The 26,669-nt window shown below is 35.8% G+C and overlaps 1 pseudogene; it reads right to left on the bottom strand.

Annotated features, from left to right (window-relative positions):
* Positions 1–1,564: 1,564 nt before the first annotated feature.
* LOC149240406 (arogenate dehydrogenase 2, chloroplastic-like) lies at positions 1,565–21,554 on the bottom strand (annotated as a pseudogene).
* Positions 21,555–26,669: the final 5,115 nt, after the last annotated feature.

Below are 26,669 nucleotides of genomic sequence, written 5' to 3'. Positions count from 1 at the left end.
CAAGATATTGAAGACGAATTAAATTACCAAAAGAACCTGGAAGCATCTACAACTATAGGGAGTGAGACAGACCTATGTCTTTTAGGTTTATTAAATTACCAAAAGACTTTGGAAGCACCTGCAAATGAGAAGAATGAGACAGATTGATGTAATCCAAGCTTATTAAGCACCCAAAGGAATCTGGCAGTGACTTTAGATTTGGGCAACTTGTTAACTCCAATCGTTTCAACGACACCAAATGACAAGATTCATCCAACAAAGTTTTAGGATTAATCTTATGGAGGACAATCAGTTCGAGGTGCTTAAGGTGCCCTATTGATTTTGGTAACTTTGAAAGGGAGAATAAATAACTAACTGTCACAACAACAAAGGTTCCTGCAAAATGTTCCAGGGTTTTAATCATAAGAAAGAATTCGACGATTAGCTTCTGCAAAACCATTTAAATTCGTTGCAGATCCTACTGTGCGAAATCAATAACGAATAAACACATACTTTAAATTGCCAAAATTTTATTTACCTGATATCCGGATTGCCACAATGATTTCAATTTCTTCCCCCACACTTCTAAAACCCTAAGGTTCTTCATAGGTATCCAAGAAGGCAGAGAAAACCAGAGGCATTTATTCCAGCGAAGCCATCTAAGGTTTGGTAATCGCACCCTCCTCAAAAATCGCTCCACCAAACCACCTTTACTATCAAGAAGTTGCAACTTCTTCATAGCAATGCCACGATAAGCTGTATTGTGGCAAAGCTTCTTCACGCAGTGCTGAAGTAGCTGGTGACTCCAGCTTTTGTAGCATGATATTTGAGAGCTCTTGTCATCGCTATCTGGGTTATCAACATTAACCTATGTATATCTAATCAGTGTGAAGTACTACAAAACTGAGAGGGGAGGGTTGAGATCTCACCCATTATATGCGTCTAGATCGAAACCCCTTATTTCTGCAACACGAGAAACGACATCTCTCCAGGTTTGAACGCTAGTGGAGTCGTATCGCGGTTTCCTTTCACCAGTTTGCGCGATTTCTATCCCAATTTCAGTTTCAGAAGGGTTTTGGGGGCATGAGGATACGGGGGATGCCATTGCCAATGCCGATTCGACTATAGAAACAGAAATTGGATCCCGTAAACTGAAAAAAGCATAAACTCCACAAAACTATAAACGGAAACAACCATAAACTCCATGAACTCTCCCGGAAGCTCGACGCACAGATGTCAAGTGGAAAGTGAAACGTTTTTTAAGGTTTTTTAATGTTTTAAAACATTTTTTATTAAATCAGACGGCGGATTTTTGTTCAATCGTCTAACAAAAGATCTAACGGCTACGATTAGGACAGAAAGGCATTTGGGGGAGTTCATTTCAGAGGGAAACGCCTTACGGCGTAATAAACAAAAGATACAAAGCATTGTGAAAGAAATCTCTAAAAATGTTGCAGTCTAAATACCTCCAAGAAGTGGCGAGGAGCAGATAGAAATTATAAATCCCTATTGAACTTTATTAACTACATCAGATAGCCCCTTAACGACATTAGACAGTTCATGTATTTTTTGCTTATCGGAAGAATTATTTGAATTGTGGAGAATTTTGCATTTCAGCAAATGTTGAAGTTTGTTGAGAAACTTTCTCACTACTAATCCCTTCAAATAATTGTTTTCTAACTATTTCGTGCAACTGCCCTACAAACTGTTTCTTTAAAGCATCGAAAGCCATTTCCAATCTCTCCTACTATTATGTTGCATTGTTATTATACATAAATAAACCATAATAAAGATCAAAGCTATTTCCACAAGTGTTGTCAACAATTTTGAGCAATGTTTCATAGCTTTTAATATTAATTGGAGTAGATTCTAAGTTCGACTTGGATAACATCCTTCCCACAGTCTAGGTTTTAAATTGACTTTCAGCAGCATGGCGATCATGTTCAGCGCATGACATCTCAACCATCTTGCATCTTTATTTTGCAAATATATCGAAAAACTTATAACAACATTCTACTCTTTCTTCTTGGCCAACTCTAACCTTAGTCACAAACAAAAGGAAGGCCACTCCACCCAAACTTCCCGCTCTCGAGCCCAAACATAGGATGGATGCACAATATACGAAATTCTAGAGGTAATACCTGTAGTTTTTAAATTAACTTTCAGCAGCATGGCGATCATATTCAGCACATGACATCTCAACCATCCTACATCCTTATTTTGCAAATACATCCAAAAACTTACAACAATGTTCTAGTCTTTCTCCTTGGCCAACTCTAACCTTGTGATAAACAAAAGGAAGGCCATTCCACCCAACTTTCCTGCTCTCAAGCTCAAACACAGGATGGATGCACAATATACAAAATTCTGGAGGTAATACCTATAAAAATAGATTGCGACAAACTCTTTGACAGAAATTACATCTGCAAAAAATGTGTTTCTCTTCTGTCTTTGAGTTGGAAATGACCTCAACACAGATGTGTCGCTAGAATAGATGAACATAGATATATCACCTCAGGAACACTGCAAATCCTCTGAGAAGGTTCATGTAATGATAATTATGTCTGAGATGAAAATGATGGACTATGTTTATCAGGCTTTGGTTCAATGCAGATAATAGAACGCTAGATTTATGCCTCTCCATTCTCTTCAACCTGCAGGTGTAACCTACTATCAGACCACCATCTAGGTATTTATTCAATCTAGATGGGCCAAAGCTATGGAAATCAACTTTGATTTATCCTATTTTGAATAAGCCTGAATATGCAGATATTCAATTATTGATTGGAACTAAAGATAGGGACACAACTGGAACTGATTTACCCTGTTATAGATATTTCTACAAATAGGGATAGTGACCAAATAGCAACACTTCTCAAGATTGGGCATCCTTATAGAAACTGTGTATTCTTCACTCGGGAGGATCCCTATTGGGCACCAACACAAAGATGAGGCTATAGCTAAAGAAAAAAAAGAAATGAGTTCCAGGCCATGATGAAGAGGATTTGACACAAGAAGAGCTTTCCAATGTTCTTTTGTAAAAAATATCTTAATGTAAAGTAACACATTTTGAGAAAAAATGCTTTACCTCAAGACATGTTTGGCAATGTTAAAGACAAAAGTTGGGTGTCTATTTTTAATGGTAGTAGTAATCCCTCTATCCAGAAACAATAAGAATACAACATTGCATTCTGTGCAGAGGAAGGTGGAAATAAACAGAAGGAGGAAACAAACTGTGGGTGCCCTCCCAAACAGCCAAACTGCATCCTCCCTGAATTAGAAACTGCAGCTGGTGCTTCTAAAGAAGCATCTCAGGCTGATGCAGAGATACAAAATATCAGAAAATTGCAGTATCTTTCATGAATTTTCTTGGATGCTTCCATTTCACATATCTACCACGCATAAACGTTAAATGATGATACCTGAGTCTGATGTTGTACTTGGGAAGCAAGGTTGTCCTTCTCAAATAGATTCTGAAAGTTATGCAAAGCTGTCCAGATAGGAATTGGTTGGTAGATTTTGTACTACTTAAGAGTTTACATAGTTCTAGATTAGCGTGTTGAGAATTTGGTGGTGGAATTATTTTGCCCACAACTGATTCAAACAAGACTTGGAGAAGTGATGCCATTACAAATCTGATACATAGAATTAAAGTGTCTAAAAATTGCTCCTTTTTTCAGTTGGGGACCCAACTCTTTCAAAACCCAGTATATTGAAATCAGGCCTTTCGTATACTCTGTTCAGATTTTAGAGGGGGGTTTATTTTGCCCATAATTGATTCAAACCAGATACAATTAAGTCAATACGATGGTGTGTATTAACCCGTTCAGAAAATAATGCCCATTATCAAATAGATACAATAAATTGGTGTCTTGTCATCAGAATATGCTTTACGCTGTTTAGCTACCACTTCTATGTTTTCATCACTGTTGTTATCATAAAGAAACCACCTCTGGACACCTACATAGCATGGTACATGATCCATTCTTTAAGAAATGGAGCTTGGTTCCAAAGCACTAGAACTAAAGGTTATCAGCCAGTATTATATATATTATATATGTGTTTGTTTGTGTCATTGGCAGATATACTTAAATTATAATATGCAGATATTCAATTATCGATTGGAACTAAAGATAGGGACACAACTGGAACTGATTTACCCTGTTATAGATATTTATACAAACAGGGATAGTGACCCAATAGCAGCACTTCTCAAGATTGGGCATCCTTATAGAAACTGTGTATTGTTCACTGGGGAGGATTCCTATTGGGCACCAACACAAAGATGAGGCTATAGCTAAAGAAAAAAAAGAAATGAGTTCCAGGCCATGATGAAGAGGACTTGACACAGAAGAGCTTGTTCTTTTGTAAAAAATCTCTTAATGTAAAGTAACACATTTTGAGAAAAAATGTTTTACCTCAAGACATGTTTGGCAATGATAAAGACAAAAGTTGGGTGTTTATTTTTAATGGTAGTAGTAATCCCTCTATCGAGAAACAATAAGAATACAACATTGCATTCTGTGCGGATGAAGGTGGAAGTAAAGAGAAGGAGGAAACAAACTGTGGGTGCCCTCCCTAACAGCCAAACTGCATCCTCCCTGAATTAGAAACTGCAGCTGGTGCTTCTAAAGAAGCATCTCAGGCTGATGCAGAGATACAAAATATCAGAAAATTGCAGTATCTTTCATGAATTTTCCTGGATGCTTCCATTTCACATATCTACCACGCATAAACGTTAAATGATGATACGTGAGTCTGATGTTGTACTTGGGAAGCAAGGTTGTTCTTCTCAAATAGATTCTGAAAGTTATGCAGAGCTGTCCAGATAGGAATTGGTTGGTAGATTTTGTACTACTTAAGAGTTTAGATAGTTCTAGATTAGCGTGTTGAGAATTTGGTGGTGGAATTATTTTTCCCACAACTGATTCAAACAAGACTTGGAGAAGTGATGCCATTACAAATCCGATACATAGAATTAAAGTGTCTAAAAATTGCTCCTTTTTTCAGTTGGGGACCCAGCTCTTTCAAAACCCAGTATATTGAAATCAGGCCTTTCGTATACTCTGTTCAGATTTTAGAGGGGGGTTTATTTTGCCCATAATTGATTCAAACCAGATACAATTAAGTCAATGCGATGGTGTGTATTAACCCGTTCAGAAAATAATGCCCATTATCAAATAGATACAATAAATTGGTGTCTTGTCATCAGAAAATGCATTACGCTGTTTAGCTACCACTTCTATGTTTTCATCACTGTTGTTATCATAAAGAAACCACCTCTGGACACCTACATAGCATGGTACATGATCCATTCTTTAAGAAACGGAGCTTGGTTCCAAAGCACTAGAACTAAAGGTTATCAGCCAGTATTATATATATTATATATGTGTTTGTTTGTGTCATTGGCAGATATACTTAAATTATAATATGCAGATATTCAATTATCGATTGGAACTAAAGATAGGGACACAACTGGAACTGATTTACCCTGTTATAGATATTTCTACAAACAGGGATAGTGACCCAATAGCAGCACTTCTCAAGATTGGGCATCCTTATAGAAACTGTGTATTCTTCACTTGGGAGGATCCCTATTGGGCACCAACACAAAGATGAGGCTATAGCTAAAGAAAAAAAAGAAATGAGTTCCAGGCCATGATGAAGAGGACTTGACACAGAAGAGCTTGTTCTTTTGTAAAAAATCTCTTAATGTAAAGTAACACATTTTGAGAAAAAATGCTTTACCTCAAGACATGTTTGGCAATGATAAAGACAAAAGTTGGGTGTCTATTTTTAATGGTAGTAGTAATCCCTCTATCGAGAAACAATAAGAATACAACATTGCATTCTGTGCGGATGAAGGTGGAAGTAAAGAGAAGGAGGAAACAAACTGTGGGTGCCCTCCCTAACAGCCAAACTACATCCTCCCTGAATTAGAAACTGCAGCTGGTGCTTCTAAAGAAGCATCTCAGGCTGATGCAGAGATACAAAATATCAGAAAATTGCAGTATCTTTCATGAATTTTCTTGGATGCTTCCATTTCACATATCTACCATGCATAAACGTTAAATGAGGATTCCTGAGTCTGATGTTGTACTCGGAAGCAAGGTTGTTCTTCTCAAATAGATTCTGAAAGTTATGCAGAGCTGTCCAGATAGGAATTGGTTGGTAGATTTTGTACTACTTAAGAGTTTACATAGTTCTAGATTAGCGTGTTGAGAATTTGGTGGTGGAATTATTTTGCCCACAACTGATTCAAGCAAGACTTGGAGAAGTGATGCCATTACAAATGCGATACATAGAATTAAAGTGTCTAAAAATTGCTCTTTTTTTAGTTGGGGACCCAGCTCTTTCAGTACCCAGTATATTGAAATCAGGCCTTTCGTATACTCTGTTCAGATTTTAGAGGGGGGGTTTATTTTTCCCATAATTGATTCAAACCAGATACAATTAAGTCAATGCGATGGTGTGTATTAACCCGTTCAGAAAATAATGCCCATTATCAAATAGATACAATAAATTGGTGTCTTGTCATCAAAAAATGCATTACGCTGTTAAGCTACCACTTCTATGTTTTCATCATTGTTGTTATCATAAAGAAACCACCTCTGGACACCTACATAGCATGGTACATGATCCATTCTTTAAGAAATGGAGCTTGGTTCCAAAGCATTGTGCAAGCACAGACCTGATGGAGAGGCCTAAACATCTGCACAGGTTTTGAGATCATCATGGATTTAACTTCAACCCTATCTACAGATGGAAGTAAACCACTTCTGGATCTCCATATGAAAGCCTTCATCCCTTCAATTTCATGTATTCTAAGCCATTAGGCTTCTCACATCTGATCACTTGAGCAGCCATCAAAACCTTGGTAAGAAAAATCTTGCTGCGCAAATCTATGGTGTCCCTTGTAATTTTTTCTACAAATCTTCCAATAAGAATATTAAACATCTCAAAATACTGTACCCTACTCGGAGAGGATAACAAGAAACAAACTAAAAATAGCACTAGAACTAAAGGTTATCAGCCAGTATTATATATATTATATATGTGTTTGTTTGTGTCATTGGCAGATATACTTAAATTATCAGCTTGGTATGTTTAAGTCTTTGAAGAGAATACAATAGCAGACTATTAAGAAGACAGAGGATTCACACTATCAGCTTCTAACAGCAGCCAGCCTAAAGGTTTTAGTTGTTCCAAGTTGAGGGTCATTAATGATGAATTAATCTTAAAAGACTACACCTATAGATTCATCGTTAAATGGTCACTGAAAGCATGTTAGATTTATTTAGTAACAGTAAAGGTTTTAGTTGTTCCATGTTGGGGTCATTAACGATGAATTAATCTTAAAAAACTATACCTATAGATTCATCGTTAAATGGTCACTCAAAGCAAATTAGATTTATTTACTAATAGACAAGTCCTCGTCGCATCACCCCGATTGAAATATGCTCAGTATCGACTGAGAATTCCTTTCAGGATCGTTGAAAAAAATTAATGTGACCCCACTGGCATTTGTCTTCTCACAATCCACTTTTCCTCAATTTCAAGAGACTCCAGTTGCTTACACCACCACGTGTTCGAGTATCCGTAGACCATCTCTTGGCATACCAACGGAAAAATTATTTAAAGATGAAGGGTCCAGAATATATATTTTTCAAAATTTTGAACGGACGTGCAGCATTTCTTTCAAAGGTAGTGACCCTTCAGCTCACTGTTCCTTGCTTCCCCTCCTTTTTTTTAGTTGGGGACCCAGCTCTTTCAGAACCCAGTATATTGAAATCAGGCCTTTCGTATTCTCTGTTCAGATTTTAGAGGGGGGTTTATTTTGCCCATAATTGATTCAAACCAGATACAATTAAGTCAATGCGATGGTGTGTATTAACCCGTTCAGAAAATAATGCCCATTATCAAAAAGATACAATAAATTGGTGTCTTGTCATCAGAAAATGCATTATGCTGTTTAGCTACCACTTCTATGTTTTCATCACTGTTGTTATCATAAAGAAACCACCTCTGGACACCTACATAGCATGGTACATGATCCATTCTTTAAGAAATGGAGCTTGGTTCTAAAGATGATATGCATTTCTTTTTTTATTATATCTTGGAGAGTATAAAGCGTCAGTGACGAGATATTTGGTCTTTCAAATTTATGTTTAAATAATATTACAATATAAAATTAAAAGAAGGGATGAGATGAATATAAGATATAAGATGGGTAACAATAATATTTATATTTATGATTTGGAAAAAAATAGAATAATAGTAAAAGTTTAAATATCAAGAGATTTTTAAAATTATTTCTTGGTGCGTAATAGGTTAATTTCTTAATAGATATTGCATCAAATTATATACACATATCATAAATTTTTGATAATATTTTTTTTTATTCTTTTAATGAAAACCTTCTTAAAGTAGGATTATAGAAGTGAATTAATACTAATGAATAAAGCCATGTTCCTAACCAATTATTGAAAAAAAATTACACCTAATTTTTTTGTCTTCATTCCCCAAGTGGAATCTATATTTTTTTGTAACTGTGTCACATATTTCCAACTCTATCATCATCTTTTTTTTTTCTATCTTTTCAACTCACAAAGTTAGAAAAAACTTAAAACCTCATAATATGGTAACGTTCTCATTACGAAAAAAATTCCCCCTTTTCTATCCCCGCTTGAGTCAAGTCAATACAAATAGAAAATAGCCCACATGCATTAAACTACATTATTAAAAAAATCCTCTAATATTTTTTGTCCCTATGCCCCACTCAAATCAATTCAACATGTAAATATTTGATCTTCTTCCTTCATATTTTCCTTAACCTTTCCAACTTTCAACTCCATCAGTATCTTTCAATTTCCAAAATTTGTTTTCTTTCCAACTTTCCAACTCCATCACTATCATTCATTTTTGGAGATTTGTTCTATCTTTCCAACTTATAACCTCTAAGGTACAATGAACTTTGATAATATTCCTATAATTTTGTTTGCCTCTATACCCCACTCAACTCGAGTCCATATGTACATATATGAACTCTTTCCTTTGTATTTTCCTTAACCCTTCCAACTTTTCAACTCCAGCACTATCTTTCAATTTCCAAAATTTGTTTTCTTTCCAACTTTTCAACTCCATCACCATCTTTCATTTTTTGAGATTTGTTTTCTTTCCAACTCAGAATCTCTAATGGACTTTGAAATTTGATAACATACCTCTAATTTGTTTTGCCTATACCTAACTCAACTCAAGTCAATATGTACATCTTTGATCTCTTTCCTTTGTATTTTCATTAATCCTTCCTACTTTTCAACTCCATTACCATCTTTCAATTTCCAAAATTTGTTGTGTTTCCAACTTTTCAACTCCAACACCATCTTTTAATTTCCAAAATTTGTTTTCTTTCCAACTTTTTAACTTCATATCGTCTTTCATCTGCCATGATTTATTTTCGTTAAATGATTTTTTTTTTTCTTAACTCATAGTCTCTAAAAGAAAATGAATTTGATAATATGTCGTATTTTTCTTTTGTCTATATGGATGAGCTATATACCATTAATATTTATAATTAAAAATAATATAAAATAAATAAACCTATGAAATAAAATTTAAAATATTTTTGTAATTATATTATAAATTAAATTAGAATATTTAATAATAATAAAGAAATGATAACATTATAATAAAATGAATGAGATGAATATCAAAAAAATAATTGATAGTAATAATTTAAAAATAATTTAAATATGAATAAGAGAAGTAGTTTTTTTGGGTTGTGGAAATTAAAAGATTTATATATTTATAATGATAAATGAAAAAAATAATCTTTAATAAAATAGGAATTTTTTAACTAATGGAAAATTTATATTTATATTTCTTTTCAATTGATTCTATGAAATAGAAAGATAGAATTAAATAAATATTGACTATTGAAATTAAAATTAAAGTAAATTTTTTAAAAAATCTTCACCTAATTATTTTGTTTATATTCTTCAAGTAAAATTAAACGAAATTAAAAAAAAACATTAAAACTATAATAATATTATTTTTATGAACAAAATACCCATTTCTTTGCCCCAACTAAAATCAACTTAACATAAATAGATTGCATTCTCTAAAATAATCAAGGTAAAATAAATAACCTGCATGCTTTGGAATATATTAAAGATAAAATTTGTTGATTTATTTTTCCTATACCCCACTCAACTCAAATAGACAAACATTTTTGTTATCTTTTGTTTGTAATTGTGAGGGTGAACTCTATCACCGCCTTTCACTTTCCAACTTTTTCTCCCCTATAGTCCTTAAAGGACCATGGATCCAACTACTACTCTTTAAACAATAGTGTATAAGAATATCATAATTTATTTGTATCTATGTAGAGTACTGTAACATTAATATCTATAATTTTGGAAAAATATTATAATATTTAAAAATAAATGATTTTTTTAATATTAATAAAATAAATTATCTAATATAAAATATAGTGTAAAATAATTCATTTTTAAATATATATAATTAAATTAAAATTATATATATATATATATATATATATATATATATGAATTTATTGTAATAATAGAAATTAGTTATAAATTTATGTTTGAAAATCTGATTTCATATATAAAAGAGTTAGTAATTTTACTAGTGAAAGGGGGAGGGACATTAAATGACTCGATTCAAAAAAGTTAAAGAAAAGCCAAGTGAATTACTCAAAAGTAGGAGGGCATGGGGAGGGTGCCTTTCTCATAGTCAAAATATGCAAGCCAAAGGAGTTATCATCTTTGGTAGAGACATGTCTCCTTTCCCAAACTTGCATAATTTAAGCCTTTGCAAGACCTTGGTTAAGGCTTTAAGGCTACCCTGGATGTATGTTGTATAAAGGCTCATATGTGGTTCATTATATAAATTATAGTAGTATCATTTCTTAGTGTTCATTGTAGTATCATTTTTTAGTGTTTAAAATATGACACAAACATCTACAGTCATAATAATATTTATTATTATGAGAAAATATTTAATAATATAAAAATTTAAATTTATTTTGTAATTTAATTAATACATTTTTATATTTTCTAAGTTAAAATTCTATTGATGCTTCAAAATAATTATATATCTAGATAGTTTGTGCACACCCTAAATTGCCACTTAATAAACTAGATTAGTGGTAGTGTATAGAGTTCTCGCTTCTCAAAATTTGGGTCTCAAAAATCCAAACAAGAATAACAATAGGAACGTTTCAAAATTGACAAGTTCTAACCACCTTGCACGCCTAGACTTATAACTAGTAGATTATAGTAAAAGAAAACTAAACCAAGAAAAAAACATGAAAATTATGTTGAGTCAGATGGCTCCACCTTTATGCATCGATTTTCCTTTTGAGTGGAGTTTCTTGGTAACTGGGGAGGGAAAAAATGAGTTTCAATTCTTTCCATATGCCTATCTAATTCCTTCACCTAGAGATGGAGCTCATCTAGGTACAACAAGATTTCCAACAACAACTTAGCTATCCAGGATTTCATTTGATAGTATAAAATTACCATATTCAGATATTGATTCTCTTGGCTCTTTTTTTTCCTTTATGCCGAGTTTCTAGGAGGGGATTATTGTTGCAAGTTTTGAATCTAACAAGCAACCACATTCCCATACCACCTCCTACTTCATATATTGGTGGTCATGCTGAATACCTAGTGGATTTTGGCCACTATACCTTTTGAGTTGATGACAACCTGATATCTAGCTCTAGAACTTCCTCATGCCTTGTAGTATGAAAATCACATCAATAACAAGCATATTGATATAACATGGGTGCAACAGAGTTCTAAGACTTCTACAGAATGATATTTTTATGAATTGATATTTCAATGCAACCTAGAGATGACAGAGAGGATCCACACCCCTTTATCTTCTTGGATGGATAGTAAGACAACAAATAATATTTTTCTGCACCCTACTAGAATATAAAAAACAACCATTCTAGACTTTCCCACTATTAAAAGCATAAAGTGTGGGGGAAACAACTTAACCAATATCCAAAGAAAGTGTGCTAAAAGATTTTCTCCCAAATCATACCTACAACAAACTTCAAAATCCATATATATATCATCGTTAATAGAACTGATTACAATGGATTTCCTTATATCATAACCTTACATAGGGTTCTACACTCACAATTCTCCCCTGTAAAATATAAACACATGAGGTGATATGACATCTAAGTGTAATAATTTCTCATTATGTTGCATACATAAATAGCCTTCATCCACTTTTAATATGGGAGGACACTATGGCACATCTCCTCCCATTATTACTTGGTGGGATGGTAACCATGCACCCTCCCATCATAAAATAAAATACCATTCCTACATGGGTGAGGTTGAGTGATGTAACATTAATATATATACTTTTGAAAAATATTATTAGACTTAAAAAATTAAGAGAAGAATTATAAATCTTAATAAAAAATTAATTAATTATTTAAATAGTTATATAATTAATTAATTAATTAATTAAGCTAATAATAAAATTTAAACACTAACAAAATATAGAACTTTTAATTATTAAAAGATTTACTTTTATTTATTTCAATACTTAATAGATTAAATTTATACATTTGAAATGTCTTAGTGATTTTATGCACAAATATTGCAAATTTAATCATGGTTTTAGTCTCTCATTTTCTATTGAAAGAAAATTTAAGGCGGGGTTGTAAAGATAAATAAATACCAATGAATAAAACCAAGTCTCCAAATTTCCTTACCTATTTCTTTACATCTATTTCCCAAGTGAAGTTAAGGATTTGTCCTTTCCTTTCACTATCTCACAATTTTCCAATTATATCGTAATCTTTCTTTTTCTTCCACTCTCTCACTCCATTTCACAAAGTTTGAGACGAAGTTGAAGCCTCAAAGTAAGGAAATATTCACATCAAAGTGATTTTCTCTTTATTGAAACAATGACCCCTTTCTGCATCCAATTGAAGTCAAGTCAATACAAAGATCTCATCAACTTTGGTGTTCATGTAGCTCCTACAACACCCTCCAAAATTTTGGGTTACACTCAATTTCAAAGCCTTCCTTGGTCTTGTACATTGTTGTCGCAAACATTAGAGCTTATTTCATGATATTTCTCGAAGTGTTTTGTCCCCTTTTGTATGTTGGGTTAACTTTTGTCTTTTGGCATGTTTAGCTGTCACGCAATGTTTGCAAGCCTATTCTGATAGTTTCAAAGGTCCATATTTGTGGATATGAGTTGTTCTAAATATGTAAGTGTTTGTTTCACTCATGCACAAAGTCCTGAGCGTCGTTGCACAAGTGTTGTTATGGTCATCCCAAAGTCTATCTTAAGTGTCGCAGTTGTCGTATTTTTTCATAAATATGTCACATAGAGGGAAATTATTTGTTCATGCATTCAAATGATCTATTTTGTCATGTCATCAAATTATTGTAAGTGTGTGATCACATTCAAGGTTCATCACAGTGATCACCTATCCCACACTTAGCCATTTTTGGAAAAAAAAATCCTGACTGAGCCACTTAGCTTCACCACGTCCCTTCTGAACTGTGGACTTCGCAGTCTCATCCCTCTAAGATGGGACCTTGTTGCTTGCCACTGCGTAATGCACAGTTCCTATCTCCTAGGACTGTTGCATTGCGTAGTTATGGTGCCCAAGCCCCGACCTTGACCTCCATAATTGCATAGTTATGTCCTTGAACTCAACTTAAACTGCACACTTCGAATCCTCAAGCCTTAATCTCGTCCCCTGAGTCCTTGAATTATGCAGTTTCACAATATCCAAACCTCCCTTGACTCCCAAAACTGCACAGTTGGCTCTACCAGTGTCCATTCCCTCAGCCTGTCCCCACTGACTCTAGAAACTGTGCATTCTTGTCCTTCAAGCTTGCCTGAGCTATGCATTGCGTTGTCTCAAATCTCAAGCTTTTCCCCCTTACTTCTAGAATTGTGCATTGCGTAGTCACTGAGTCCCTCTCACTAGCTTGTCACTTGTTTTGGGCTCAACTGCTGGATCAGAATTATTCATCTTAGACTAGGGGGTTTTCGGAATGATGTTGTCTCATCATGAGTGAATTGCAGGAACATGTACCCTATCATGTCATGGAAAGATGATGGAGAAGGATAATAAGGAGTAAATAATGTCTAAATACTCTCTTGTAGCTGAACTTACAAGTTGATCGATTAAGAGAAAGCGAAGGGACACTAGTTTTTGACCACTATCCAAGACTGGAGATCACTCAAGATTCTGCATCATCAATCCATGTAGAGGTGAAGAGAAAGAACCATCAAGAAGACATCCAACACTTAGCAGAAACAATTACTTGACATTTCCACATCATCAAGTAGTCCATGTCAACAGTGTCATGTCATGTCATGTCATGTCATGAGCGGTCATATGCCACATCACTATTGTGGATCATGTATATTGTATTCAAAACGTATTGTAGAGTAGAAATCCAAAGGATACACATGGAATGTAAAGAGTCATGTAAGTTGAAAAGTCAATTTAATTCAAATAGTCATGAGGGTAGTCAAAGAGTCACCCTTGGTTATATATACTCTCTCATTGTATGAGCATGGGATGTTTCACCTTAGCTCCTCCTGCAAGGCATCAAAGAGATAAGCTAGTTCTTTGAGGAGCAAGGAGTGGATCCATTGCCCCACTACCAGAGTGAGTGATGTACATTGTAAACATGTGTCTTGGAAATTTTACTTAATAACAAAAGTTTTCAAAGCCAGCACATTCTTCATTGATGGACTACGAATGTTTGTAAAACTATTATGTAGATGTTTTTATTTCATGTTTTCTTTCACATGTGCTAAGATAGTTTAAATATTTCAGTTATTTTAGTACTTATCTTATTGAGAATGTGTTGTAATGGTTATGATTTTTGTCCCATCCTTTTGGACTATTCCGTGGGATATTAGAAAAATATTTCTTCATTGGTTGGTTGTAACGATCATCACATCCATTGTGGACTATTCCTATGGATGTTAGACAAAACCTTATGGTTCATGTGTGTCTCTTCTTGGGTGGTACTACTACCTCTCACTTAGAGGCTCACTTTTATCCCCTCTCAAAATTAGAAGAACCTTGAGACAATTACAACTGAACACTCACCAGGCACACTTCTTACTTTTTGAAGACACCATTGCACCCCTCTCTCTTGCTATTAGTTAGAGCCAAGGCATATCTTTAGGATATATGGCAACGAGGCCAGTATTCCAGATGGGGCTCCTACACCAAATGATGTGAGGAATAATTGGGACTTCACATCGGCGAGACCCTCAGTTGAAATATTTCCAACACCTTCAATAGTGGCACTAGAAGGGGGGCTAAATGACAGGTTGAGCCCATTGAATCTAGTTTGAACCTCTTATCTAAAATGTCTCATACTCAAATCTTACTCTTGGGGTGTTTCTCTAATTTTTCCCTATATCAATTTTCGATCCCCGATGAGCCTCTCTATCACTTGTCCCAGTTAAAGTTTGATGGTGAGGATGGAACATCCATAACCGAGCACATTTCTAATTTTCTTAAATTTTTTGAATCTGAAGAGCTTGCGTGTGTGCTCTTATTCCTCATGCTGAAAGGTCGTGTTAATTGATGGTGCCATACCTTGCCACCTACTTCCATCAATTCCCTTCATCATTTCCTCGGGGAGCTTTATCAAGCCTTTGAAAGGTATAATTATTCAGATGTATGTAAAAGAATCAATCTCTTAAGAATGAATCATAATGAGTCAGTTGAGGAGTTTTTTGATCGATTCCTTCACCTTTGTTGTGAAATTCCTAAAAAGGACATGAATCAGGACTTCTTGAAGAAAGAGTTTGAGCTCTTGGTTCTTATCTCTTTACATGGTGAATCTGAACCCACTAATTTTACTACTCCCTAAGCTCTTGTGAATCATGAGATACCTCTAATTTCAGAGGAGGAATCTATTGCTCTTTTTTCGTATCCTCCTCCTTCTCTAGTCATGACGAGGGTGCCTCCTTGTGTAGTTTGTAAAGTTGGGAAATCTCCAAATCAAATTCCCAATCCATCTTCTCATTTTCCTTCTGCTTTTCATGATTCAGATGCAATGGAGGAAATTCCAGAATGTCTCATGAAGCCTACGACAAACACTAACTCCTCCATTCCATAAGATGTTGTCACTATTCATAGTTCAAGTCTCGAATTTGATCCAGATTTCTGTTATCCTCTATGATATACATGACATGACTCTTTGTATCATGACCCACTCAATCAATCTAATCCACCATCTAGTTTTTCATACTCTCTTTATTTTCATGTTATTGGTCCAAATTTCAATTAGGTAGAAGGTAGTCACATTACGGAGGTAGAGGAGCAGGAAAGTGGAGATGCTTTCAATATTTCCTCTCTTTTTCATAATCATCCATTTCAAAACAATGTGCTTCCATTCTTGGATGATTCTCAATATCCTAATCTCAGTAGTGAACAAAATGTAATCAATTCTTTCAATCAATCTATAGCCTCAGGCAACAATCATTCCAACGATGATCACTTTGTTGATGTATATGATCATGATTTCCCACGTGCATCAGCTGATATTTTGGTTTCTCATGAAGATTTTAGTTTGGATCCAGAATCTGACTCAGTCAAAAAAGATGTTCTTATCAAAACTTCCTCTCATCTAACTAACCCTTGTTCTATATCGTCTGCGATGTATCTACTGGGGATGGGGGTACTCTTCAATTCCATCATCCAATGAACTAACCTCTCAATTAGCATAAGTTGGTGATATTATCTATCATGAAAATGAAAACAATCAAATATTTGAGTACTCTTCCCATCCCTCATCATCTCTCCACTTGCATTAAGAAAAAATTTCAAATCAACTTACTCATGAAAATTTATCTTTGAATTTGCGATCAGAAGGATCTTTTGAATTGAGTAATCTGGTTGTTGAAGTTGAGTAATATGGTCAAACGAGTGAAAGAGGTGGCTGCCATTTGGTGAGAAGTGGTTTTATTGAAACCAGTGGTAGCATCTATCCTCACACCATGCACGATTTGGTTTAGTCTTCAAAATGTGATTTTACAATTTTGGAAAGTTATCGGACCTTCCAGGGAGTCGAGGCACTTCAATTCCCGTTGATGGTTATGTCAGGATCTTCCGACTCTGGTAATCCCCCCGAACTAAGCCAAATCTGATTTCTCCGACACAAACCCTTCTCTCTGCATGGTTTCACTCGATGTAATTTTTTTTTGAAAAATGTTTGGTATTTCGGGTATGATATTTCAAATTTTAAAGATTTTACTTCTGACCGAATTTAGGATTTTTTTCAGTTTATTCATACTCATGCAAATATCTCGCATCAAAATCAGGTTTGAAATGTGTATCTCTCATAGAGTTATGCAATTTTGAAGTTAATCATTTCAAAGACTACCTTTGGACAAAGGAATCATGCCTATCAGATTCATATTTCAATAATCAGCTACCGGTTTTTCTTGCAAAGGTTATGTTGGGATGGGTTCCTCGGGATCTATTTTGGGGTTAAAGTAACCCAAGTTTGGATGTATTTTTTGTAACTAATGTAAATTCTCTGCGATTTTTGGATGAGGAGCATGTAGATGATTAGGAGTCAAAGGGGTTTGTCGAGCAGTAAAAAGGGTCTTTTTCACCTCTATTTACCATACATTAATTATCAATCCAGGAACGATTTGTTATCTCAAAGAGTGTACTCAGTTTGAGGCAGTCATTTGTCAGACTAATGCTAGTAGTATAGTGCTTTAAATACAAGAGTAAACGGATGCTTGGAATAAAATCTACTTACAAAAAGAAACTAAAGACTTAAATCATGCACTCAGAAAGCTACAACAATTTAGCAATCAAGGGTACAGTAACGGTAACTCTTCCCTTTGTAAACTAATGCAATTAAAAAGAAATTAAGGAAAATATCATCAACCTGGGAACTGGACAACATATGTCAATGTTCACTACAGTTTCAGATCGTTCTACACACCAAAGCAATGATAATTCAAATGACAGGAAATGGAACAGTGACTAATCTATTTAACAAGATTGAACAGCAAAGTCTTAACCTACAGAAATGAATGAGACAGTAATCGTAATCTACAGGAATTGAGTAACAATCTTTACTTTAGAAATGATTTGAACAACAAATGGAAATGGGACAGCAAACTAAAGGAAATGAAATATTGAACAGCAACCTGAATCAGATGTAAATGCACAACAAACCCAAATCGAATATTACACACGGTGCTTCTATATTGAAAGAAATAGTAATCTGAGTTTCGGCATAACAATTATTAATCACAGTTATGAAGAAACAACAATTGTGATCACGGTGGAACAACAATCCCAAATGAACAACAATCACGTTTAAAAGTAAACCGTAGATAAATACACAGTAATACTGATTTATGAATATACAACACTGTTACTCTGTAATCGAACAACAATGGTAATCTGGAAGGAACAACAATGTTATATGATAATATTAGTTTGTTAAAGGAACAACGATGCGATATATATTTAAAATGAATAGCATAACATTCCTGTTGCAAAGAATAACATTACTTATTCAAGTAGAAATGAAATACAACATAACTGACATGTGAAATAATAAGGAACAACAAATTACTGAACAAAGCGAATAAGAGAAATCAAACCACACACAAATTAGAAAATAATGGTACAGGAGCAAGTGATCCACCAGGGCCAGGCCCTTAGCCTCCAGGGACGCACTGCTTAATATTACTCCAGAATCAAAGATGGAACAGCAACAAATTTTATATATTAAGCATCAAAACAGAGTTACAGTAATCACTCTTTTAAAGAGAGTTGATGATCAAAGTTTCAATTACAACAGTGAATTTCATAAAATCAACAATAATCCGTCCCCTGTGCTAGCAATGATGCCCCTTCTTATAGCAGCTGAGTGGAGATATCAATGGTACAGAGAATTGTTAAGGTAGTGATCCCTAAGGTAGTGATCCCTCAGGATCAAAGGATCCTGAGGGATTCGCCATACTGTTAGCTCTCAGTTATCTTCTTGTTCTCTTGCGCCGATTTGGTATCTCCTCTTCCTTTTCCTGGCTGATACGCTCCAATTTGGATTGCCTTGTTTGGATGCAGTTCCCTGTCAAAGGGACAATAGTTAACTTTGTCTTGTCTTTTCCTTTGGAATGGCGATCTTCCGTTTTTCCCCTTTTTCTGCATAGGAAAAGGGTAATTATTAGTCATTTTACATTGCACACAAATCTTCTAGACTTTATCATAATCTTTCACCATATACTTAGTTCATAATGTAAAGAAGTTATGAATTTAAGGAAAAGATGACAAAATAGGTGGTAATTACATACCTTCTCTAGTGCTCAACACACCCCCCTACTTACCCTTTTTCATGCCCTCATGAAAACATTGTAATTGACATGCAAGGCAGTTAGGGAATAGGCTAGAGAAGGGATATCATGAGGTGGTCTACAACCATGATTGCTAGCTAGGAATTCAAAGAAATGTCTTGTCTGTTCTTCAGGAATTTCATATAAGGCTTGATATCCTGGTGCACGGTGCCAAATAATTGGACTTCTGAACCTACAACCTAACCAAGACGGGCCTTCTCTCAAAACGAGGTCACCATAGATACCCAAGTGGTCAGCAGCTAGCTTAAAGTTCTCATAATTGAATGGTTCTCGGTTTTGGATGTTTGGATTAGAAGTCTGCTATCGAAATTTGGTTGCTGCTATGGAAAGGTCTTTAATAGTAAAGAAGTATTCTACCCCTTGCCATATGACTGCTGTGTGGATAGGTCCCAATGCCTCGATCACTCCCCGAGTTCTCATTAGGCTCCTATGTTTATTCCATAATTGCTGTGGGTCTCTAGGTTCACCTCTTACCCATAAGTCTAGTCCATTCTCTTGTCTTTGAAAGATATTATAGGCTTTAAGCCACTTTATTTGATTAACACCAAAATAAATGAATGCTTGCAGTTGGACATCACCCACAAAAGGGCTAGGGTTCTGATCTGTTTCTCCATCTAATACAAGATTGTGCAAATAGAATTCACATAACAGTCGCTGAACTTTCACTCTATAATGCTTACAACAATTTATGAAGTCATCAATGGTATTTATCTCTATAGGTACTCCTGCTTTGATAGCTTTAATTTTCAATTGCAAATATCTGTCCATTAAAAAAAAAGCATAATTCCTAGCAGGTGCCCTACATGCTAGAACGTCAATATATAGAGAGCATAAAGTATCCATTTGTTTGATGACTATGTCTGGTCTATGAGTTACCTTTTTGACTCTTTCTTCTTCCTTTCGCCATCCTTCAAAGGCCTAGCTTTCAGATATGTTAATGTTCCTCAGCTACTATTGTAATTTCTCATATTTTTCTCAGGGGACAGCCTGCTCTGTAAGTTTCTCTATTGTTTGCTGGGCGTGTGCCAAATCTGTCCACAGAGTTACTATCCTCGGGTCATTATCCAACATAATAGTTGTAGGCGGGAGATCTACTTGGATCTTCTTATTACAGTGTCTCATCTTTATGGTCCGAGAGGACGGTGCCTCTGTCTAAATTTCCTTGTCACGGGCCGATACATTATCTGTTTGTACTTCGACATGGGCAACAACCCGATGTTGTTCCTTTCAATTTTGAATAGCAAGTTGGACTTGCATCCTCTTGATATTTTTCTTAAGGGGTTTTTTCTGAGCAGTTACCTGCTTTACCAGAGAGGTTCCTTTTGACTTCTTCCCCATTTTCAAAACCCTTATCTGTTGTCGAAGTTGCTTAATCACGTTAAGCAGTCTCTGCTGTTCCTTTCACAATCTTTTAATTTCCTTTGTTTTCTTGGAAGGAACAACAGTTCATTTACTCAGGCTGGACTTTGTACCTCAAGTGTTGTGCCTTCGTCTTGGCCAATTTCCTTATTTTATTCTCGGGGTGCTTCTTTAGTGTTATGCTGATCAGGTTGTGCAGGGGTAGAAACCCTAGCTTGCTCTGCTACTTCCTGGGTAATCTCTTCTTCTACCCCTTCTTCATCAAGAAATTCTTCTGGTGTATTCTGACTAGGAACAGATTGTTCCTCTTCTTCATTCTCGTCACTCTTTGTTCCAGATACACTCTCATCAGAGTGATCCTCTTCTCCTTCCTCTTCGTCGCACAGTTCTTTAGGTGCATTTTTGTCATGGGCAGAGTGCTCCTGCGGTCCTTCTTCCTCATCACCCAGTTCCTTGGGTGCACTTTTTTCATGAACAGAGTGCTCCTGCAGTCCTTATTCGGTGTGGGGGTTAAGCAGGATATGCGCTTGGACATATTCGCCCATATTGGCCAGAATCTAGACCAATTCATCTTTCTGTAGCGGGTTTTACAGTGGAATTTCACTGCGCTACTCTGCTTCCTCTTCCTCCTGACCGGATTTCTCAATCTCTTCCTCCAGTTCTCCTTCATCGTTGTCCTCCAATTCCTTTTCATTCTCCCCACCTTCCAATTGTGGGGGTTCTTTGTCTCCTGAATCATGTATCTCCACAAGTTGACTGATGTTTCCCTGGGAATTTCCCAGCATTCCTCTTATCCATGCCAACCTAATAGATTTTCTCCACTTCAGTGGTCTTCTTAATGTACTGGCAACATGCTTTCGTTTTGGGCATAGCAAAGCTAGTCCTCCGTCTATCGTGAAAATCAGTTCTTCCCAACTACTCTGTTGTTGGGCAAGTATGTGGCTAACTATCAGTCGTATTAACCCATGGTGGCTTAATACTGACTCTCAATGGCTAGATTTCTTCATACTTCAGGCAACAACGTGTAATAAAGAATTTAAAAACACAGGAATATTCACAGCGCACTTTTGCTTTAACACAGCTAAAAGTTTAAGATGTCGTGGTCTTACCACGTCTTTCCTGCCATCACAAGTGATGTAGCTCTGGATAATTCTCGCCAATTCCGCCCATGGCTCTCCCAAGGTTGTTGGTAAAACTCCCTTCCCTTTTACAGTTAGGTTCTGCCCTTCATCCTGGAAGATTTTCATGGCATCTCACAGTCTCACCTTTTTTAGAGTCCACACAGGTCCAGTGGCTGGCAGTCCCGAAACCTCTGCAATTATATCGTCAGTGACTGTTATCTGTCTCCCTCTCACCATGGAATGATGTTCTTGCAAGTTCTGTAAAAACTCAATTGCCACCGTCTCGTTGGATTGTTGTAGACGGTTAAGATAAACTATCCATCCTGCCCTTGCTAGGATCTCTTGTGTAGCATCGAAGACCATCAACACCTGTGGCTCACTGTGAATTGATCTTCCTCCCATGCTTAGCACACTGTAAAAAACACAGAGACGACAATGGAACAACAGGCTGTTCAAATTTTTAGCAAACACAGAGAAGATGACGGAACAACAAGCTGTTCGAATTTCGAATTTACTGCTAATTTTTGCAGAGCAAAACACGAAAATAGCTTCAGAACAGCAAGCCATGCATATTGGGAAACAAAATACTGTTAAGCTTTGCTATTCCCAAGTCATTAATTCTCCGAATGATAAGCTAACACGTATGCCAGCGAATTATGGGGATCACCTAGTCACCTTCGCCCCCCCTGCAATGTGATAGGCTGACCTCGGCCGTCAAATGAAGAAGTAGCGTGTTGAACTGCCATAGTACAGAGTCATAAAGGAACAACATATGCAGAAATGCCATGTTTACAATGATGAGTGGATTGCCGAAATCGAGGTGTATAATAGAATCACTTAATAAATAAGGAAATGCCATGATATGATGCGAGAATTGGAGGATAGTACAGTTGACGTGCATAAAAGGTCTTATGCGATCATTATCAACTTTTACCATCATAATTGATTTGTAATTGATTTTCATGTATCAAAGGTTCATAGGGGTTACATACATAGTCTCATTTGAATCATTTATAAAGATATAAGAGGAATGGTTTTATAATTACTATTGGTGTATAAGAAATAGGACTTCAATACCATCAACAAAGCTCTGTTTCTCACAGGTGTCCATAACCTTGAAAATGTTGTTTATTTCACCCTTGGAATCATAATCCTTTGTGTATGCCTAGGAAAGTGTTGTGCAATGTGAGAATGGAGGCCATTATGCTGGCTTGGTAACCACATGAATCATAATGCCATTCACCAGGAAGGAGTGAAAGGTGGGCAGGTTGGCTCGTGATGAGACCTCCTGTTCCAAGGACTCTTTACTTTTTCTGATGTGCCTCTTGGATCATATCCCTAGTGTGGTGGCCATAGTGGGAATGCCACTTCACTTTCTTCCTTATGATCATGGTAGGTTGGCTCTTGACGAGAACCCCTATCCTTCATCTAACAAATCATGTTAGCAATCATATAAACATTTTTCTTTTTCTTCTTTCTTCTTTTATAGCACTTTTCCTATTTATATACAGAGGGTGGTTCAACACTCCTTAGAGTAGGGATGGTGGAAGAAGTCTTAACATCTCAATAGAGAAAAATATGCCCTTATTCTTATTCAATAATAATGATCAAAGAAAATTATGGGGATCTAGAAAGAACCATCATGATAAAAATAATCAATCATATCGGTATTAGTAGAATAATGATAGCAAGGTGATCAATAGTTATGTCCTTTCCTCTTTTCTCTCATCAATTCAAAGCAATTTCTTCTAAAGATAACGATTTTTATGTAATTTTCTGATTTTAGTATCCTCTAGTTTTTGTATTCATTGCATAAATGTGTAGCTGTGCTTTAGATGACCATGACTTTCAAAAATTATCTAAATGGTAAAACACACAAAGAAGAAAATGCACTCTAAAAAGATAGAACAACTATTGTACACAAAATCGCAAGAAAAAGGAAAAATATACTTGAAATTGTTGTTCATTGAGAGGAACAATAGATGTCCCTTAATTGGAACAAAAAAAAAAAATTAAGCGCAAACAAAAAATGCGAAAATGTTGTTCCTTCACAAAGGAACGACAGAAAAATGAAGGTGTTGTTCCTTCGGGAAGGAATAGTAGAAAATGAAAGTGTTATTCCTTCCGAAAGGAATAGTAGAAAAATGAAAGTGTTGTTCCTTCAGAAAGGAACAACAGAAAACGAAAATGTTGTTCCTTTGGAAAGGAACAGCAAAAATGCAGAAGTGTTGTTCCTTCAAAGAGGAACAACAAAACGTAAAAGTGTTGTTCCTTCGGAAAGGAACAGCAAAAATGCAGAAATGTTGTTCCTTCAGAAAGAAACAGCAAAACATGAAAGTACTGTTCCTTCGAAAAGGAATGGCAAAACATGAAAGTCTTGTTCCTTCGGAAAGGAACAACAAAACGTGAAAGTACTGTTCCTTCGAAAAGGAACAGCAAAATGGAAAAGTGTTGTTCCTTTGAAAAGGAACAGAAAAATGGTGGAACTATTGTTCCTTCGGAAAGGAACAGCGAAATGGAGAAGCATTGTTCCTTCAAAAAGGAACAACAGAATGGTGAAAATGTTGTTCCTTCCGAAAGGAATAGGAAAATGCAGAAGTTGCAGAAATGCAAAAATATGTAAAAAAAGTAATTTATAGAAACAAAACAAAAGATATGTACAAAATGTAAAAGCAATCAAACCACTTAATGACCCAAAGGTGACGAATATTTCTCTTCCTCAACCAGAATCTACATGTCGGAGTCTTCGCGGAGTTGCTGGTAGAAGGATTCCCGAGTAAGTGGTTTGCGGTATAATCAAACTCGGTGGCCGTTTGCCTTAAAGGTATGTCTCGATCCATCAATGGTGGTTAGAGTAATGGTGCCATTATCATGTACCTTCTGGATTTCGTATGGTCCCAGCCAGCGAGTTTGAAGTTTCCCTGAAAAATCCTGAAACCTGGAATCGTATAGGAGTGCCCAATCTCCTTCGTGAAAGACTTTCTTTTTTATGAGGGCGTCGTGCGATTTGGCTCGTTGTTGTTGGATTAACGTGGTATGTTGAAGAGAAGAGAGTCCGATTTCATTTAGCTCATTGATCTGCTATAATATATTAATCTGGGCCTCGTTTAAATCTAGACCGACTTCTTGTGTTGTTCACAAGGTCTGTATTTCGAATTCTGTTGGAAAGATGGGTTCCTTTCCAAATACTAGCTGATATGGTGAATAACCAGTAGCACTTCTCCATGTTGTTCTGTATGCCCACAAGGTTTCCAAAAATCTTGTAGCCCAATCGCATCTGTGTGATGCAATGGTTTTTGTCAGTATTGCTTCTATTACTTTATTTGTGCTCTCTACTTGGCCATTTGCCTGTGGGTGGTATGGAGTAGTAATTTTATGCTGAATATGATAGTTTTTTAGTGTTGCAGAAATTTTATTACCAGCAAACTATGGTCCTCCATCCGTGATTATGTCTCTTGGGAGGCCATATCGCACAAATATGTGGAACAGGAACTGAATGACGGAATCCTCTGTAGCTCTTGGCAAAGCTTCTGCTTCAACCCATTTGGTGACATATTCTGTTGCCACCAAAATATATGTTTTCTAGTTTGATAATGGACTGATCAGACCAAAAAAATCGAGCGCCCATCATTCGAATGGTTCAATGACTAGCTATGGGTTCAGGGGCATTTCGTCGGACTGTCTAGGGCGTCCTGCTCTTTGACAACTGTCACAAGCTTGAACAAATTTCTTTGCTTCTTTGAAAATTGTGGGCCAATAATACCTTGCTTGTAGAACTTTGTGACCAGTTCATTGATCTGCGAAATGTCCACCACATGGTCCATCATGACAGGCTTTCAGAATGTCAAAAATTTCATCTTCACGGATGCATCTCCTAATGTGCATATCTGCCCCTGTATGAAATAAGTAGCCCCCAATCCAATAAAATCGAGTACTTGCTAGATAATCTGCTTTCGTTCATTGGGAGTCAGATGTTTCGGTAATTTTCCTACTACTAAATAATTCGCAACATCAGCATACTAGGGTGTTTTAACATTGACAACGAACAAATGTTCATCTGGAAATTGATCTTCAACTGCTGCTACGTCCACTACTTTGGCATTATTGAAAGAAAGTCAGCTACAGGATTTTCTTTTCCAGGTCAGTCTTTTATGGTGATGTTGAATTCCTACATTAAAATCAGCCATCTTGTTACTCTACCGTTTGGGATTGGTTTATTTTCTAAATATTTTATGGCTGAGTGATATGTATATACAACAACATGATATCCAGTGATGTAATGCCAAAATTTATTTACAGCATGTATTACAGCTAAAAATTCCTTTTCAGTAACAGTATAGTTCAACTCAGCAAGAGAAAAATTATTGCTAATATAATAAATTGCATATGGTTTTTTGTCTTCTTCATGCCCAAAGACTGCTCCAATAGTTGTGTCTAAAGAATCTAATGAAATTTGAAATGGCAGGTCCCAATTTGGACCTCTAAGTACTGGGGCTGTTGATACAAGATTTTTCAGATCCTCAAAAGCACGGTCACATTTATCTGTCCCAACAAAGTCAACATTCCCTGTTAGTGCATATAGAGGTGTAGCAATGTGAGAAAAATGTTCTATAAATCTCCTCTAATAACCAGAAAATCCAAGAAAATTGCGTACCTCTGTCTGTGTGGTAGGAGTAGGTATTAACAGAATTATTTGAATTTTGGCTGGATCTACCTGTATTCCAGCTGCTGAGATATAATGACCTATGATGAGTCCTTTAGTCATCGTCATATTGCATT

This window comes from Pinus tabuliformis, chromosome 8 (genome assembly GCF_031772625.1).
Source record: "Pinus tabuliformis cultivar Carrire ecotype Pingquan chromosome 8, CPIR1, whole genome shotgun sequence".
Lineage (NCBI taxonomy): Eukaryota > Viridiplantae > Streptophyta > Pinopsida > Pinales > Pinaceae > Pinus > Pinus tabuliformis.
The sequence above is the reverse complement of the archived record's forward strand: the minus strand, read 5'-3'. Positions and strand labels throughout refer to the sequence as shown.